This window comes from Polypterus senegalus, chromosome 13 (assembly GCF_016835505.1).
Source record: "Polypterus senegalus isolate Bchr_013 chromosome 13, ASM1683550v1, whole genome shotgun sequence".
Taxonomy (NCBI): domain Eukaryota; kingdom Metazoa; phylum Chordata; class Cladistia; order Polypteriformes; family Polypteridae; genus Polypterus; species Polypterus senegalus.
Window position 1 is genome coordinate 159042027 of NC_053166.1, and position 19287 is coordinate 159061313.

Sequence of the window (19287 nt, forward strand, 5' to 3'; positions counted from 1 at the left end):
TATGGGGTACGTAACATATTTTAAAATATTACGTTTGGATGGAGTATCCCTAGCAGATCAGCTCCGTCTCCTCGATGCCCTTTATGCCGCTCTCAAGAGGCTCAGCCCTTCTGTTCAGCAAGCATCCTAATCACTCGAGCTTGTTTCACTTTGCCTTGAAGGAAGGGATATGTATGCTTCACTCTGACCTTGGCATATTCAATATGACAAAATTTGAAAAAAACATTTAGTGGGGAAAAAAAAAAAAGAAAAGAAATTAAATTCCGTATGGGGGCCGCGGTGACTGTGAAAAACGAGTGCCAGCAAAAGAAAATGAGACAGACTGGTGTGACGTGGCTGCTGTGATTTGCTGCACACAGGACAGCCTCCAAATGTCCTACGTCAGACCAACACTCACCTGAGCCGGACCCCAAACTCAATATGGGGCGCAGGCTTTTGAAGGCCCAGGTCTACAAATATACCTTTAGCACGGCTGCAGGTTTTCATTCTAACCGTCTTCCTAATCAGTGACCCGGAAATTCCTTTTCCCTTCATTTTAATAGCCCTGTTTTTAAGGATTCAGACCTCTCAATTGATTCTTTTCTTCATTAAATGAGAGCCAAACAAAAACGAGACATGAAACGAGCCGACAGATGACCAGCTAAACTGAGGCTTCAAACTCCAACCAGTTTTTTAACGAGAAGCTGATTCTTGCTGTTAATTAAACTCAATATTTAATTCCATGGCTTGTTGCTGCTCTCATTCTGCCACAGCAGACATTTCCAAAACTGTTGATTTTCTGTTTTTTCTAAGACCACCGTCAAGATGTTTTGGTGAACTGAGCTGACCAACATGACCGAGACCTTCACCTTTCTTTATTGTCAGATATCATGTGATGGGCACAGGTGAGCTGGTCAAGTGGCGACTCGTTTTGTGTCTCGTTACTGCTTGGCTGACAACTAAAGGGGGGGGCGGAGTCAAGTTAATTAAAACAAAGGCAAAAGAAGTTAATTAGCAGCAGACACAGGTCACTAATGAAAAAGAGAGTTAGAATGAAAACCTGCAGCCACTGTGGCCCCCCCAGGACCAGAGTTCGACACCCCAGCCTTAAGCAGTGCTAATGTGGGAATGAGGGGTCCTTTCATCGGATTAGCGCTATTTCAGCTGTGGAATGGCCAAATTGGGGAGGCAGCCTGATGGCCGAGGTCTCCAGGACTCTGAACAAATCCAAATCAAATTCTAGGATATCATCTACTATTAAATTCCACTCTGCACTTCTAAAATTTTTATTTTTATACTGTATTGAGGATTTGTTCTGATCTGTGTATTGTATTGTATTGACCCCCCTTCTATTTGACACCCACTGCACGCCCAACCTACCTGTAAAGGGGTCTCTCTTTGAACTGCCATTCCCGAGGTTTCTTACATTTTTTGGGGAATTTTTCTTTGTCTTCTTAGAGAGTCAAGGCTCGGGGGCTGTCAAGAGGCAGGGCCTGTTAAAGCCCATTGCCGCACTTCTTGTGTGATTTTGAGCTATACAAAAAAATAAATTGTACTGTAAATTGTATTGTGGCCGATCGTAAGGCCCACGGAGCCGCTTCGGTCTAATTAACACTGTAGCTGTCAATGCGGCAGGCAGCAAACACTGACGCTGCCTCCAGGATGAGGTGCACAGGACGTCTGTCTCCTAAAAAACTCAAGCACTACACTCTTCATAACGCTGACTGCACAATATGACAAACATGTCAGCTTTAGCGTGTATCATTATAATTACAGCAGAAGCACCGGAGAGAGGAGGCACTTCCCAGTAACAGTGGCAGCTCAGTCTGAGGCTAAAAACATAAGCAATATTATCAATCCAGGCATAGAGGAAGAAACAAGAGAGAATAAAAATGGCATCTGAATCAACTCAGCAACTCTTCTTGTGAACCTGCTATTCCAGTGAGACGGAGCCTCCCTTGTCAGTGACAGGCATAAGGCCAAGTCTAATCCTGGATGAAATGCCAGCATGTCACATAACTATTGTGAGCAGGAGGCTTGAAGAAAATGTCAAAAGTGGGTGTGGGGCCTCCACAAAGACAATAAGGGCAGGCAAGGACCTCGACAGGCCAGCTAACCCTCAACTACCACCAGTAGGCTTTGGCCTAACTAGGCCCCAAAAATGGGACAAAAAATATTCTTAAAAAAAAAATCACAAAAATCACCAAAATGCTTCATAAGAGGGAGAAGCCGTGATAAACAAGTGCTTGTGAAACAGAAAATCCAAGACAAGGTATCTTTATAACAAGAATAAATCTCTCTAAATATAAAATCCAATGTCTGTCTGTCTGTCTGTCCGCTTTTCACGAGAGAACTACTTAACAGAATTTGCTTGAACACTCCGGTTGATTTTGCGACTTCTCTCGTCGCGCTAAGTATCACAGTTCGCTTGCAGTACCAATTTATTTCCGTGAATCCGAACGACACGCAGCTGGCCATGGGGAGGGGGACGGAGGCCTTGGGGCGTAACCTTAACTCCGCTTACCTAGCGAACAAGAGAGCTACTTAATGGATTTAGATCGTTTTGTTTCTTTGTTGCTTGAACATTCTGGTTGATTTTGCGACTTCTCTTATCGCACTAACAATCACAGTTCACGTGCAGGAGCGATAGATTTGCGCTAATTCGAGACACAGAGACTGTGGGCCAAAGGGAGAGGGAAGCGCGACGTGAGGAGTAGGGAGCCAGGCAGGGCCTCCTCACTGTCCTGTTTCACTACGATGAGGGCGAAGCGGCAGGGGACGACTAGTTAATTTATAAACAAAAAGAGCTCAAGACCGCGAAACCGAGTGGCCCGTGAGGAATCCATGCTATGCTGGAGAGGATCTGGCAGATTGTTGTCAGGGAGTAAGCAGGAGAGTCTTGGACGGGAATGGCAGAAGGCGCCAGGTATTTCCTAAGGCAGTGGATGTGGACTCAAAGTTGTGGTGGATTCATTTTTCAGAGAAACGAAGGCTTCTTGTGGCGTGATGACTACTGACCCCTGACTGAATGTTGTCAGCTGTGCTTTAAAAGGTCTTCAGACGCCTTCACCTATTTTCACTATTTCAAGTTACAGGCTTGTGCTAAAATCACATCAACTGAAATTCTTTTTTTTTTCCCCAAATCAACCAACACTCAAAACCACAGAATTACAAAATAAACATTTTTGCAAACTTCTTACAAACTAGCAGTCGCCCCGCGACTCCGCTCACGTAATAGTGAAACAGGACAAACTTTAAAAATCAATAAACAACAAAAAAAATGTCATTCTGGCCAAGTGGATGGAAGCCATGCTCCAATGTCAAACGTTACCACTGTATCTGATGGAGTTCAGCTCTGACGGGAGAGCGTCCCCCACGTAGGGAGACAAGCACATGGCCGTGATATCTCTGCCAATCAGCAGCTACCCTCTAAAACACACGCAGCTGTGACGTCTCTCTCAAAAATGTCAAACGTTACTCTTTAACAATCTCTAGATGATAATGTCTGCTGCACAAACAGGTATCAATAGCTAAGAGGAGGCAAGGTGCGCTCCAGCTCGTGGCGAGAGGGAGAGCGACTCGAACAGAGGCTGGCGCGTGACAGAGGAGGGGCCCGCCTGCCTTCCTATTCCGGAGGTCCCGCTGCCCACAGCCTCTCTCTCGGATTCGTGCAAATACATCACTCCTACTTCGCGCGGTGAGACAAAAATCAACCGGAATATTCAAGCAAATTCGAGCAAAATTGCCGCAGTGGGTAGCACTGCTGCCTCGCAGTTAGGAGACCCTGAAGGGTTCGCTTCCCGGGTCCTCCCTGCGTGGAGTTGGCATGTTCTCCCCGTGTCTGCGTGGGTTTCCTCCCACAGTCCAAAGACATGCAGGTTTGGTGCATTGGCGATCCTAAATTGTCCCCAGTGTGTGCTTGGTGTTTGTGTCCTTTGGTGGGCCGGCGCCCTGCCGGGTGTTTGTTTCCTGCCTTGCATCCTGTGTTGGCTCGAGCAGACCCCCGTGACCCTGTAGTTAGGATGTAGCGACTTTAACAATGACGCCATTTCAAAATAATTACTTTCAACTACAGCAAAAACTTGTTGTACAAAATCGCTTCTGGTTAAGTCTTTGGCAAAAACTAAGGTGTGAAAGGCCACCTTCAGACGTTCACTTTGGACAGCAAGGGCTGCCAATCAGAGTTTAGATCAGCTGTGTGTTCTTCTTCTTGGAGGGACTCCTTGTTTTGTAACGTTGCTTTTCCATTTTCTGATTTTCCTCTCTTTATCTTGAGTTACAACTTCTCTAACCGAGGCATTTCTATCAAAGAGCAGACACAAGAGTGAAAGAGAAAGTTGGATTTAACAGCTGCTGTTCACATATCAGAAACGGCCAAACTGGGTCCTGTTATGTCACTGAAACTTTACACAAAGAGACAAGCAAACCTGCCAGCTTCTTTTAAACTAAGGGACGGGTAAAGAAGGAGAAGAACTAGAGGAGCAGACCCTCAACCGACTCAAATGAAGCTGGCAACTCGCATTGAGGCAGCAATGAAACCTACAGGCGCTGTGGACGTACGGGACCTGGATGGAGAGGTGGACCCTGAGGTACTTCGTTCAGAGGGTTCTGCATGCATGTTGAAGAAACGGGAAGTCAAAGGTACGGTGGTCTCACGGGCGGTGTCTCTGGTTGCCAAGGAGTAAAGGTCTACTTACTGCTCAGGAGCATCCCACACTTTCAAAATGTACCAAGTTAAGTGAACATCAAAGCACACGGGCGGCCCCCCAATCTTCAATCTGCACGTAGAAAATCAGAGCACCAGAAGGATAAACAATCGCTCAATTGCATCACTTTGCCCGTTGCAAATTTGACAGCCTGTTGAGGAAATATATTCTCATTTCTGAAAATTAAATAAAGGGCACAATTATTGCCAACTCTTCTACCTGACAGCTGCAATGTGTCAAATTGACGCTTTTTGTTAAATCATCACGGCGCCAGTGAATCAGCACTGAAAAGACCAGATCGTTTTGATTCATACATTGATACACCCCCTCTTCCTTCCCCCGGAGCCTTCTTCACCATTGTTGAATCAAAATAAAAAAAAAGGGGGATTGTCACTGCTGCCATGATTTCTAACCACTTCTCACAAGCAACACTGCTCTACATATCAACCCTGGATGCCACTCAGAAGTACAGCGTTCTCGGTCTCTGACAGGTGAAGGCCATCCGTAAGTCTGGCAAATGAATGAAGACCCTGATGACGGCCATTATGAACAACGCCACACACCCTCTTTGTAACCCACGAGCACTGAGGGCTGAGAGTCAGTCGATGAATTATAAAGCACAAGGGTGTCATGAAACACTACTGGGCAGCACAGGCCTCTATAAAGCGAGTGTAAGTTAAGTGCGCCCGGTGTGCCAGTTCATCTTAGATTAAGTGAAGAAGACTGTGTGCATAAGTAAGTAATCAATTGCATAAATACTGTAAATGTGTAAGAAATTAAAACATTAGATTATGTGAAGACGTGTGAATAAGTATGCATATGTAAGTGCACAAGAAAATATGTGAGTGCGGGCATAAATACGTAAGAGGGCATTAAAGTGCATAGGTGAGCACTTAAGTAAGTGCGTAAGTAATTACAACTTTAGATTAAGTGAATATGTGTGTGCACAAGTAAACACGTATATTGCATAATTAAGTAAATAAGTGAAAAGTATTTAGGAGCATAAGTAATTATTTGCATAAGTACTGTTTAAGTGTGTAAGTACATGAGTAACTGCATAAGAAATTAGAACATTGGATTAAGTGAATACGTGTGTGCACAAGAACCACAAATAAGTATAAGTGCGTAAATAAGTGCAAAACCGAGTGCCATAATGAACAACGCTGCACATCATCTCTGTGACACACCCATGCTGAGGACTTTTAGACAAGGAATATTCAGGAGAAACGTAATGGGGGCTCCTTTATGCCAACAGCAATACGCCTGTATAGCCCCTCACCAGGACTGGGGCTGCCAAGGGAGACTTGTTCTTTCTTTATAGTCAATTCCAGTGTGGGTTCAGATCAAAGTATGTATGTATATGTTGTGGAGAGTGGCTGGGGCTGCTACCCAGCCGGGATACCCAGGAGGACTGCTTACACCTCCTCCAGACCATGAGGGGGCGACCACCCTGGTGGCTTTGGGGACCACGGGAACTGAGCTTGGAAGCTCAACCCTATAGGGGCCCGTGGTCACCGCCAGCGGGCGCCCCAATGCCCGAGGAGCCCTGGCCCACAGCACTTCCGCCACACCCAGAAGTGCTGGGGGGAAGAAGATCAGGGAAGTGCTCCCGGGTGCACAGCTGGTACTTCCGCAACACTGGGGAATGCCGGCGGAAGATTATCGGGAGGCACCTGGAGCACATCCGGGCACAGATAAAAGGGGCCGCCTCCCTCCATTCCATGGCTTGAGTCGGGAGGAAGATAAACGGAGATCGGGAGGAGAGGAGTGGAGGCGGCCTGAAGAAAGAGAGGCATTGGAAGGGCCTGGACTTTGGGGAAGTACTGGGGTTGTGTGTGGCACTTTATTTGTAAATAGAAAATCTGAATAAACATGTGTTGGGTGAACCATCGCTGGCCGCCTGTCTGTGTCTGGGCCATCTACCATAATATTTATATTAATTTTATTTACTTATCTATTTGTTTTTATTTATTTAAAGACCTTCTGTTAAAAGTCAAATAAAGTTCTGTTATATAGTGCCTTTCATGTCAATCTATCTATTCTATAGTGCCATTCAAACCTATTATATAATGCCTTTCACATCTGCCTATTATATAGTGCCTTTCACATCTATTAAATAGTGCCTTTCAAACTTATCTTCATATTATATAGTGCCTTTCACACCCATCTGTCTATTGTATAGTACCTTTCACGTCATTCTATCTGTTATATAGTGCCTTTCACATCTATCTATCTGTCTATCTATCTATCTAAAACTCCATCTGCAAGAAAGCTGGCCCCAGCAGTGCAGCAGAGTGGGTGTGCTGGTGCTTCCTGACGCGGCCCACTGTAAGGACGTTTTTTTTCAATCCCAAAGGACACCTGTGACGAGCGAGTGAAGGTGTGCCGGCGCCCCCCTTAGAGCTGTCATCTTAGGCGCGGCACTCTGTTGCTAATTAGCGGGCGCTCATTTACGGTGTGACAGGCCATTTCTGGTAATCAGCCTGCATGAGCGGCTGCGTGGATTGCACTTTTCTAATTTGACAAGGATTCCAAAGTTTTTCACAGTTTGGATGTCACTCTAATTATCATCTTAATTTCTTGTTAGTGTTCCTTCTTTTTATTTACTTGTCTCATGTGACAGTCAAGTGAAACTGTTAACTGCAGACTACAATACAAAGTCATATTTAGGGGTCATTATGCTTAACTGGATGAAATACAATTGTTGTCATTAAAACATTTTTCATTTTTCTACAGAACGTTCACATATATCAAAGCTGTAACGGCTTTTCTTGGTGAACTGTACATGAAATCGGGTGAAGTGAGACACGCATAAATAAACTGTTTTAAGGAGCTGTCAGTAATATAAAATAATAGCATCTGAGCTGCCATCCACTTAATTCAGTTCAGCCTCTAAGGCCTGTTCACATCAGATATACACCAGTATGGCGCGCCTTAAGAAGGTCACTTCAGCCATGTTTCATTTTGTTGCAGCTAAAATCATTTAAAATCAATTTCCAAGGCTTCAAATTACAAACCAAAAACAGGATTATTGCAATTTTTGCAAATGTATTAAAAATTAAAAATTTAAATCTCCCGTTGACACACGTATTCAGCCCCTCCACTGTGCACTTTGGCAGCCATTCCATCCATCCTGGAGTCTTGTTTGTTTGACGTGACGAGCTTCACCCAGCTGGATCATTGTCTCTGCAGACCCTCTCAAGCTCCGTCGGTGGTCAGCTATGTTCAGGTCTCTCCAGAGATCTTCGATGAGGTTCAAGTCTGGGCCTCTCAAGGACACTCCTAGAATTGTCCCTAAGCCGGTCTTGCATTGTCTTTGCTTTGTGTCCTTTTGGCCCAGTCGGAGGTCCAGAGCGCTCTGAGCAGGCTGTCATTAAGCGTATCTCTGGACTCTGCTCCGGTCAGCTGCCCCTCAACCCTATCTGCTCTCCTGGTCCCTGATGCCACTGCCACCAGGTGTCACTGTTTAGGATGGCAGTGCACAGGTGACGAGCGGTGTCTAGTTTAGTACAGATGTGACGTTTAGTACTGAGGACCATCCACAGACCAGAGAGTCCTGTTTCCACATTCTGAGAATCACTCAGGTGCCTTTTTTGCAAACTCCAAGCAGGCTTCCATGCATCTGTTACTGAGGAGAGGCTGCCATCTGTCCATGTTGGTGAAGTGTAGTGTTGGATCAGTCCTAAAATTTTGACACCAGCTTTCGGACCCCAGAACCAGATACCACCAAAACCCCCTCGTCTTACTCCAGCCTCCCTAGTGTACCACACTGCGCACCATCACCCTCTTGATAGCCGTGAAGTCCCAGTCACATCAAAGTAATAAGGTGTTCCTATTATTGGCTCTCAACAATATGGGGAGGGAATCCCCCCAGACAGCGTAAAAGCAATAAAGGGGAAGCGACCCCTTGACGTCTCGACTGCATCAAAGCCTGTGCTTTCAGAGGGTAGTGGGGGTCTGCAAGAGACACTGACATTTACTTCCGGCAGAGGAAATTCCTGATGCTGGTACAATATCCATTTTGAAATTTGCCCCCCCCACCCCCGCATACTTTTCAAGGACCAGTATCCCACACAACCTAAATTGAGTGGTGGTCCTTCTGGGTTTTTGTCCCATACCCAGTGGAGGTTTCTTTGGAGCTCAGCCAGAGTGACCATCCGATTCTTGGTCCCCTCTCACGCCAAGGCTTCATTTTATTTAACAGAAAACAGAAATCGACTGAACTGATGTGCCCCTTACCCACTACCCACTTGGCCAGGGGATGCCCCTAGTTCCTAAGCATAGGGGGATTTACAAGGAAAGACACCCTGAGAGGTATACGTCCCTAAAGGCTAGGCATACCTAACCCGATCGATCAATTGATCGATAGATAGAGAGATATATACTTTATTAATCCCAAGAGGTAAGTCACACACTCCAGCAGCAGCAGCATACTGATAAAGAACAATATTAAATTAAAGAGTGATAACAATGCAGGTATAACAGACAATAACTTTGTATCATGTTAGCGTTTACCCCACCGGGTGGAATTGAAGAGTCGCTTAGTGTGGGGTCTCCTCAGTCTGTCAGTGGAGCAGGATGGTGACAGCAGTCTGTCGCTGAAGCTGCTCCTCTGTCTGGAGATGATCCTGTTCAGTGGATTCTCCATGATTGACAGGAGTCTGCTCAGCGCCCGTCGCTCTGCCACGGATGTCAAACTGTCCAGCTCTGTGCCTACAGTAGAGCCTGCCTTCCTCACCAGTTTGTCCCTCTTCTTTATGCTGCCTCCCCAGCACACCACCGTGTAGAAGAGGGCGCTCATCACAACCGTCTGGTAGAACATCTGCAGTATCTTATTGCAGATGTTGAAGGACGCCAGCCTTTTAATGAAGTATAGTCGGCTCTGCCCTCTCTGGCACAGATCATCAGTGTTGGCAGTCCAGTCCAGTTTATCATCCAGCTGCACTCCCGGGTATTTATAGGTCTGCACCCTCTGCACAGTCACCTCTGATGATCACGGGGTCCATGAGGCCTCCTAAAATCCACCAGCAGCTCCTTGGTTTTGCTGGTGTTCAGGTGTAGGTGGTTTGAGTCGCACCATTTAACAAAGTCCTTGATTAGGTTCCTACCTCCTCCTCCTGCCCACTCCTGATGCAGCCCACGACAGCAGCGTTGTCAGCGAACTTTTGCACCTCTTCAAGTTCTTACACTCAATTCTGACTGAGAGACAAAGTCAAACTGCAGTGAAATGTTCAGTTTTGAAAAGCTTGCTTTACACTTATAAAAACCAGCTGCTGGCTGTGCCTGCCTTAGAGACACAAAGGGCAGCACAGCCCCAAAGTGGTGGCACCCACGGTTCATATCCCAGTCTGTTAGGGTTTTGCATGTTCATCCCAAGTACGCACCTTGCAAGTCTCTCTCCAGGTATCCACGTTTTCTCGTCGCTTTCAGTAAGCCATGCAGGGTAGATTAGTGGGCGACTCTTACTTGACTCCCTTATTAGTAAATACTGGTGTGTGTGGTGCAGTAGTGCCCTGCAATGGAGAAGTGGCACTCTCTCTCGGGTTGGCTCCTGGTTTTTCCAAGAAAGCCCCCCCCATGCCACACTGGACAAGGCTGAGATATTTTTAGATAATCTGAGTGTTTGTTTTTGTTGGCAGGATGGTGCGGTGGTGAATAACAGGAGGACAGTTAGTCATCCTATATTTTCCATCTTTTAAACAATTAACAGACCGAAAACAGCCTGGGGACATCCTCCACACAAAAACCTCCACAATCTAATAAAATACTGTAAGGCCTCCGTCAACACCAACACAACCACGGGCACGCTTTTAAAAATGCCAGGCCTGAAGGAGTTCTGACTACCCCGAGAAGAAAAGCAGAGCCTATTAAGACGGATCAAAATGCATCAGAAGAATGCTCAAGTGCAGCCCCCTGCCTACCCACCTCTTAAAATATTTTTAAATGAGCGAAAGGGTACTTAACACAAGGCTGGCAGCGTAACAATTAAAAATGGAGAAAAAGCATAATAAGTGAGTCGAGGGTAACTTGTACAAAAGAAGGGCTAAACGTAATGGAGGCCGAGTGGCAGAGGCGTCCACTGATGAGCTCAATGTGCCCCGTAAAAGCCCACGGCTCAAGTGACGTCTTATCATCGAGGACACCGGCCTGCTGCTTTAGGTGATGCCACCGACGCAAAGGGCGCAGACAAATTGCTTGCTGTGCAAGGCTGCCGAAGGGGGGAGTGCAAGTGAAGCAAAAGTGGACGGCACTGACAACAGTTTGGTCAGATAAAGTAATGGTGGGTTTACACCTGGTGGGCTGCAAGCTGTCACAGCTTCTCCAAACAAAATGAAAATACACGTAAAGGTGGGAATTACATTTAAACAAAAAAAATCTGTACATAATACCGTACAAACTATATTTTAAATGAACGACTCAGTGTGTTTACATGCGCTTCGATAACACGGCTATTCAGAGACACCTGGCTTCTTAAATGCCTCGTAAACTCTTATTCCAGGTGGAGAAACCTGCTCATTGGTCTTTGATTACTTCAATACCAGCCAGCCATCCCAGTTAAAGGGGTCAGCTCAGAGATCTGCAGGTGGATGAGCAGGTGGTGTCCTGGTTGATAGGACTATCTGTCTGACCAGCAGACCACCATCTGTGAGACTCGAGGACTGTGTGAGGAGCACTGGAGCAGCACAAGGAATAGGCCTGTCACCTTCTCTCTTTAGAACATTAGAACACCCGAGATGAGAACAGGCCCTTCAGCCCAACAAAGCTTGCCAGTCCAGTCCACTTATTTCTTCCAAAAAAAACATCAAGTCGAGTTTTGAAAGTCCATAAAGTCTTACTGTCCATCACACTACCTGGTCGCTTATTCCAAGTGTCTGTCGTTCTTTGTGTAAAGAAAAACCTCCTAATGTTTGTATGAAATTTACCATTCATAAGTTTCCAACTGTGTCCCCGTGTTCCTGATGAACTCATTTTAAAGTCACCATCTCGATCCACTGGACTAATAATCTTCATCATTTTAAACACTTCAGTCAGGTCTCCTCTTCATCTTCTTTTGCTTAAACTGTAAAGGCTCAGCTCTTTTATTCTTTCCTCATAATTCACCCCCTGTAGTCCCTCTTCTCTGGACTTTCTCTGGTGCTGTTATGTCCTTCTTGTAGCCTGGAGACCAAAACTGCACCCAGTACTCCAGATGATGCCTCACTAGTGGGTTATAAAGCTTCAGCATCACCTCCTGTGACTTCTACTGCACACATCAAGTCAAGCAGAACCGATAAGAAGATACTTGTCATGATTAGGAGATACAAACTTAACAAAAGTGAAAGAGACCTTTATTCAGATATTCATATCCGACACAACGGACCCGCCGACAGATTGCACATGGACCCAACAGGTCGACGCAGGACGCAGTTAGCACAACATTGCATGCCATTCTTATACACCTGCAGAACAAGGACTGCTATGCCCGATTACTGTTTATTGATTAGAGCTCAGCTTTGAACACAACAGCAGACCGACAGACTCTCCACTGCAGGGGTGCCACCTACTCTCTGCAGCTGGGTCCTGGACTTTCTAACAGGCAGACCCCAGTTAGTCGGCGGCTTTCAAAACAATAATCCTAAACACGTGTGCAGGAGAGGTGAACGGGTGTGTGTGTGTGTGTGAGGGTTCACCCTGGCCTGTCCACAAATTGCTCCTGCCTTGCGCCCAGTGCTTCCTGGGATAGACTTCAGCTTTTCAATGAGTGCAGAATGCAGCTGCTAGAATCCGAACTAGGAAAAGAAAATCCGAGCACATCTCTCCAGTTTTGATGTCACTGCACTGGCTACCTGTGTCATTAAGAATGTACTTTAAAATACTGCTGATGGTTGACAAAGCCTTAAATAATCTCGCTCCATCTTATATATCGGAGTGTCTGACACCTTACATTCCAAATCGTAACCTTAGATCTTCAAATGAGGGTCTGCTTAGAATTCCAATAGCAAAACTTAAAAGAAGTGGTGAGGACGGGCGGGCGGCCTTCTGCTGTTAGGCACCTCAAATCTGGAATAGCCTGCCAATAGGAATTCGCCAGGCTGATACGGTGAAGTTCTTTTAAAAAACTGCTAAAAACACATTACTTTAGCGTGGCCTTCTCAGAGCTTCATCTTAGTGTAATCCTGATGCTCTGTATATTCAATTAATTATCATAACTATTCATGGTGGCTGTAAAATCCATACTGACCCCTACTCTCTCTTCTTTTCTTTTTCCAGTTTTCTGTGCTGGTGACCTGCACCATCACCACCTAATCAAAGCACCGTGATGTCCTACATTGATGGATTAAAAGCCAGCAGTCCACGTGACCGTCATCATCAAGTCCTTCCATGAGGACCCTGAATACCATTAAGGAATGATTGTGAGGTCATTAATGTCGGGTAGGATGCCTAGAGGGGGGTGGGTGGCCTCGGACCCCCTGCATATTTTTTTTTTTTTTCTCTCCAGCTGTCTGGAGTTTTTTTGTTTTTTCTGTCCTCCCTGGCCATCGGACCTTACTCTTATTCTATGTTAATTAGTGTTCTCTTATTTTAATTCTTATTGTGTCTTTTTTTTTCTCTTTCTTCATCATGTAAAGCACTTTGAGCTCCATCATTTGTATGAAAATGTGCTATAGAAATAAATGTTGTTGTTTTCCATGACTCTGCTTAGGGTAACCGGGCTTGAAAATGGACGGATGGATGGTTGGACGGATGGGTGGGCTCTTGAAGTAACAATCATAACAGTGGCCTGAAAGTACACAGCCAAAGCCTGGGCTGTAAACCGAGATAAGAAACAAACTTCATGAGAAGGGCAAACCAAAGCAATAAGGCAGCGGGAAAGGCCGTCTGTATTAAACAGTCCCTGGTGCGCATCAACGAATACCAAGAGGAGGGCGCATGTTGGCAGGAGGTGGATATCGCATATCAGTCAACAGCAGAACCCGCTAGTACACACACAACTAAATAAAGCCGCTTAAGGGGCTTTATTAACGGCAATGGTAGAACAAACAGACACGCTGGAGGTGAAAGTGCCATGCAAAAGAGAGAGAGAGAGAGAGAGAGAGAGTTCTAAACCTCCGCTCCGTCGCGGTCTTCACACCAACATCTCAGGCCAATAAAGAAATAATCCCGTAAAATGAATTGATTTCTGTCGCCAATACCCAACAATATGAGAAATGAGAGGAGGGCGGAAAAAACAAATGAGCCCTCCATCAGGGAGTGGGAAGAGAAGAAGTGCACACCTGCCATCATTGAGGACGAGCGAGGAGAGCCGCCAGGCCGTTGACGTCATCTGTCTGAATAGAAGTGGCCCACATACGCCAGTAGAGAGGATTACCTGGGATTACTGGCTCTAGTCACACAAAGGCCACTCATTCATCACTGGCACCACCAGCAACAGCCTCCTGGCTTCCAGTCGGGGCAGAACTCATTAGTTCAAGGGGCCATTTAAAAGGCCGTCACTGAGTGAAATCCAGTGGTGTTTTATATACAATTGAGGGCATTTTGCAAAAAACAGGAAATAACATTTTTTTTTCTCTAATTAGAACAGCCATGTTGTGATAGGCCAGCAGCCACACCAGCTGCACTTCAGAACAGCTCGTCCACCTGAAGCTAAACACGCTTGGGGTCCAACAGTACTTGGCATGCTAGATCACTTACTATAAAACTTGGGTTGCTGCTGGAAGAGGTGTTGGTGAGGCTAGCAGAGGGCGCTTTAACCCATGGTCTGTGTGTGTGGGTCCCAATGCTCCAGGGGAGGCTGGGCTGTAAAAAATGGTGCCATCCTTTGGATGAGATATAAAACCTAAGTACTGGCTCTCTGTGGTCAAAAGATCCCTGGAAAGAGCAGGGTGAACCCCAATGTGCTCGCTAGAATGCCCACCACAGCCTGGTCATCCTGGTCCCCTAATCATCCCCTGTCTCTGATTGGCTAGCGGTCTCTCTCACTCTTTCACCACCTAATAGGTAGCGTGTGGTGATCATGCAGGCGCCAGAATGGCTGCCATCGCATGACAATAGTGGTGGAGAGTGAAATAGCTGTACACTCTCTACGTAAAGCACTTGGAGTAGGTTAGAAAAGTGCTATAGAAATGTAATAAATAATAATAATAATGAGATTGGCCTTTTTTGCATTGCTTTTGTGTCTTTTATCCCCAAAGAATTCTAGCCATTCTTGTGTCTTTTCTGGGGTTTTGCAACTCGGGGACTCCAATTCTGAACTCAACTCATTTTGAGTAATTCATTTTATTTGTGTTTTTCCATCTTGTGAATTCTGCCGTCATGATGCGGGTCCTGTTTGCAAAGATCGTGGCTTCTAGGATGTCATGACATCAAAGGGTTAATTGGTGAGGGGACAAAAGATCATCTCAATAGCCATCTTGCATCCGAGTTTGCGGATGACAAACCTTTTCTTTGCTACTTGTGGAAGAATTTGTGTTCATCTCCTTGAAAATACGTCTCCATTCTCCATATTTTTCTCTGTTGGCTTTAACACTTAACTTTGTTAAAATAAACGTTGTTGTCAATTGGCCTTAGTTTAACAATTAATTACTGGCTACATATTGTTGGGCTCAATTTATGCTTTAAACTATTTTGTTTTTCTGTCTGCTTATAAAATGGTTTTCCATAAGTCGGGCCAAAATCAAATGTCCCACGTGCGTATGCATTGCATTTGATTTTGGCATAAATAATCTTCCGTAGTTTTCTGCCTTTCCTATGTAGCCAGGAAATGTTTTACTTTTTAGAATGTGAGGACTTCTGAAGGAAATGTCAACCATGGAATAAACACATTTTGTGACATCTGCAGGAGGCTAATGACAACTGCAGTCCAGAGTGCGGACCTGTGAACGACAGACAATCTTTTCTCAAATTAACAAATGAAGACTATTTATGGAGTCCTCAGGATTTATATGTGTATCGAAGTTTAATTCATCGTTTCACACACTATTATATTTTGTGTTGTCAGCGACAAGATCCTACAGCCATATATGATGCAAGTCCCCTTAGGTGTCTTTTCTGGCGACTTTTGGTCGTCGCCTTCATTTACATAATTTTAGCAGGTCGGGGCAGTTGGCATTGCTCCTGTGAAGCCAATCACCTAACGTGACATGCCCAACAATTCACTAAGAACTAGTCTACGACTCGCTACGATAAAAATCAATCATCATGTCTTTAGTCGTAGAGGCGGGCTCTGTGTGCACGATGGCTGACAACCAATGAGCGTTCACCTGGAAGTACAGTGATAAGGAATAAGGAACGCGGGTGTTTTGTTAACCTCGCCGACAGAAGAGAGGGTCCACTGAAAGGACTTCCCGGGGATACTAAAGCAGAATGAGGAAAAAACGAAAATGGAGTGAGATGGCGGTTGAAACCATCATCCAAGTTAGCCCTTCGTACAGCGCCAGCTCTGCTGAGGCTTTAGACCTGACAAATAGAAGAAAAGCTTGTCTGTCTGATGTCTCGTGTTTTACTTATCATGACAAAATGGACTTTGCTACACCTCCTAACTCTTCAAACAGTGCTGGCTCTGACAGGTGGCACACTGAATGTCACAGAAAGGAGCGAACTTGGCTGTGCTGGATGATTGTCGCCCGGTTGGTAAGGTAGACACGGGCAGTGATTTTCAGTTGGATAAACTGACAAGGTCTGGCAACGACATCAGCGGCCGCAGTCGGCAAGTCTGACATACCCAACAAATAAAGGTTGTGTAACATGACATCGGCTTGAGGAGGAGCTTAAAACATTTAGGTATTGTGAGCAGAGCCAAGGGAGGCATTCACAGCATCAATGCTAATAAAGACCTCCTATTTATTACATAATATTCGGGCTGATTTGTCTTTCGTAGACTTTGAGGACCTTTATCTTTGATTTCCCAGTTTTCAAATCTTTGCTTTTGATCTTGTTTTAGTTTTGACCTTGCCTCGTTTTTTTTTGTTTTTAAGTTTTATTTCTTGGCCTTTGGAAAAAATCTATATATATACAGCCAGTATGTCCCTCTCTTTCTCTCCGAGTCAGTAAAAGTGAACAGCATTCTCACCGATGTCAGAGAAACGATTATAAATTAAGATGCGTTTAGTTTCGATTTCACTCCCTCTACAATCAAAAAAAAATTATTTTCGAAACACATAAGATTCATTGATCCAACCAAAAGAAAATATGATTCATACAATTGAGACATTTAAGTGTTATAATTCAATATGGGAATAAAGAAAAAATTACAACGGGGAAACGTTACTGCATTCACGGCAAAGTGACCATCATAAAGGAAAACTCCTGCTGCCAGGCTTGGAATTAACACAACAGTACAAATTCAACGTTTACTCCAAATTGCTCGCTGGAGTGTTGAGTGGTTTGAACAAAACTTTACAACAGCAACAATTATTCTTTCCATTTTTCAAAGGTTTTCTGCTTGAGAGCACTACTCCAGACCCCAAGACTCGTAACTCTAGCCTGCCATTGCGTTTTCGGGTTGTCGTCTTCAGTGAGTTTCTCTCCCATCTTATTTTTTCCTTTCATCACAGTGTGTCTTCCTTCACGCTCTCCTCTTCTCCACTCGACATGTCAGTCACTCCCCCTCACTCTCTCTTCTACCTACCAGTTATCTTAATTACACACCATTCCCTCGCATCCTCGACAGTTCACCTCCGCTTCACGGTTTATTTTCTCGTTTTCCTCTCTTCCTGCCCCAGCTCTGCTACTAGCACTTCCTCCCGTGCTGCGACGTTAGCCTACAGCTGAATGTCAACTAGCTACTCTCTGATAACATACGTCAAAATTAGGAGTGGACGATAAACCTGTTGATTTGGTATACCGGGCTGTATGGAAAAATTGACTACTAAGGTGAGAGCTGCTGATGACATAGTCACACCTGAAAAGACTGTTAAAAAATTTTCTAGCATTGTTACACCATGGAAGACCCAAAGAGTGTCTGATTTAAAGAGAACATGCCGTAGAGTTGAGCATAAATGGAGAAAAACTAAACTAACTATCCACTATGAGATATTGAAGGTTAAAATAAGAGAATACAATAACGCAGTCCGTCCTGAGAGGTGCTGCTATTTCTCTAAGATTATAAATTACAATGCTAGCAACCCCAGAGTCTTATTCTCTACGATTGATCTAATCTGCTAATCCCAGGGGTCACTCAAAGGAATGCCTCCAGAATACATCCAGTGAAACTTGTGAGGTTATTACTGTATTTGTCAATCAAAAAATTAATGATAATCGAAATAATATAGTATATCTCCACAACACTGCGCATCCTCCTAAGCCCCAGTACCCCGTTATAAACTCTTTCACCAGGATAGATTTACCTGATTTCTATAAAATAATTTCTCAACTGAGACCCTCCACCTGCATCCTTGACACAATACCAACAACCTTTTTCAAAGAAGTATTGGGCGTACTAATTGATAGCATTCTTGACATAGTAAACTCGTCATTAGATATGGGGGTCTTCCCAGACTGCTGTAGATTAAACCCCTGCTCAAGAAAAATAATCTTGACTCCTCTGCTTTCAAACATTTTAGCGCTATTTCTAACCTTCCTTTCTTAAGTAAAATTCTAGAGAAGGCAGTCATTATGCAGCTAAATGACCACCTCAATAAACCTGTTTTCTTGAGAAGTTTCAGTCGGGTTTCAGAACAAATCACAGCACAGAAACTGCACTCATTAAAGTAGTCAATGACTTGCGGGTCAATGCAGGGAGCGGCCGTTTGTCTGTTCTCATCCTCCTCAATCTGAGTGCCGCATTTGACACAATTTCTTAGAAATCGTCTTAGTCAGTGGGTGGACCTCTCTGGCAGTGTCTTAAATTGGTTTGAATCCTACCTGGTAGGTAGAAAATTCTTTGTTAGTTGTGGCAATTACAACTCAAAGACACGTGATATTCTATCCGGGGTCCGCTGCTCTTTTCGATCTACATGCTTCCATTAGGTCAGATTATCTCGGGCATAACGTGAGCTACCACAGCTATACTGATGACACGCACCTGTATTTATCAATAGCACCTGATGACCCTGACTCTGTTGTTTCACTAACACAATGTCTTACTTTTGTTTCTGAGTGGATGAGTAGTCATTTTATCAAACTAAATAAAGAGAAAACTGAAATTTGAGTGATTGGCAATAATGGTTATAATGAAGTTATTAGAAATAAACGATGCATTAGGATTAAAAGTCAAGACAGAGGTAAAGAACTTAGGGGTAACTGTTGACTGTGACCTGAAATTTAAATCACACATTAATCAGATCAGTAGGACAACATTTTTTCACTTAAGAAACATAGCAAATGTTAGACCTTTCATATCATTGAAAGATGCCGAGAAATGAGTTCACGCTTTTGCTTTCAGTCGACTAGATTACTGTAACGCACTCCTTTCAGGACCACCCAAAAAAAACCCATCAATCGATTACAATGAGTGCAAAATGCAGCTGCTAGAATCCTAACTAGGAAAAGAAAATCCGAGCAGATCACCCCAGTCCTGATGTCACTACACTGGTTACCTGTGTCATTCAGAATGGACTTTAAAATACTGCTTATGGTTTACAAAGCCTTAAATAATCTCGCTCCATCTTATATATCGGAGTGT

General features: G+C 44.6%; 1 protein-coding gene across 2 annotated transcripts in view; it reads right to left on the reverse strand.

Annotated features, from left to right (window-relative positions):
• Positions 1-19287, reverse strand: part of snx29 (sorting nexin 29) — a 439469-nt gene that overhangs the window by 97768 nt on the left and 322414 nt on the right. The window lies entirely within an intron of this gene.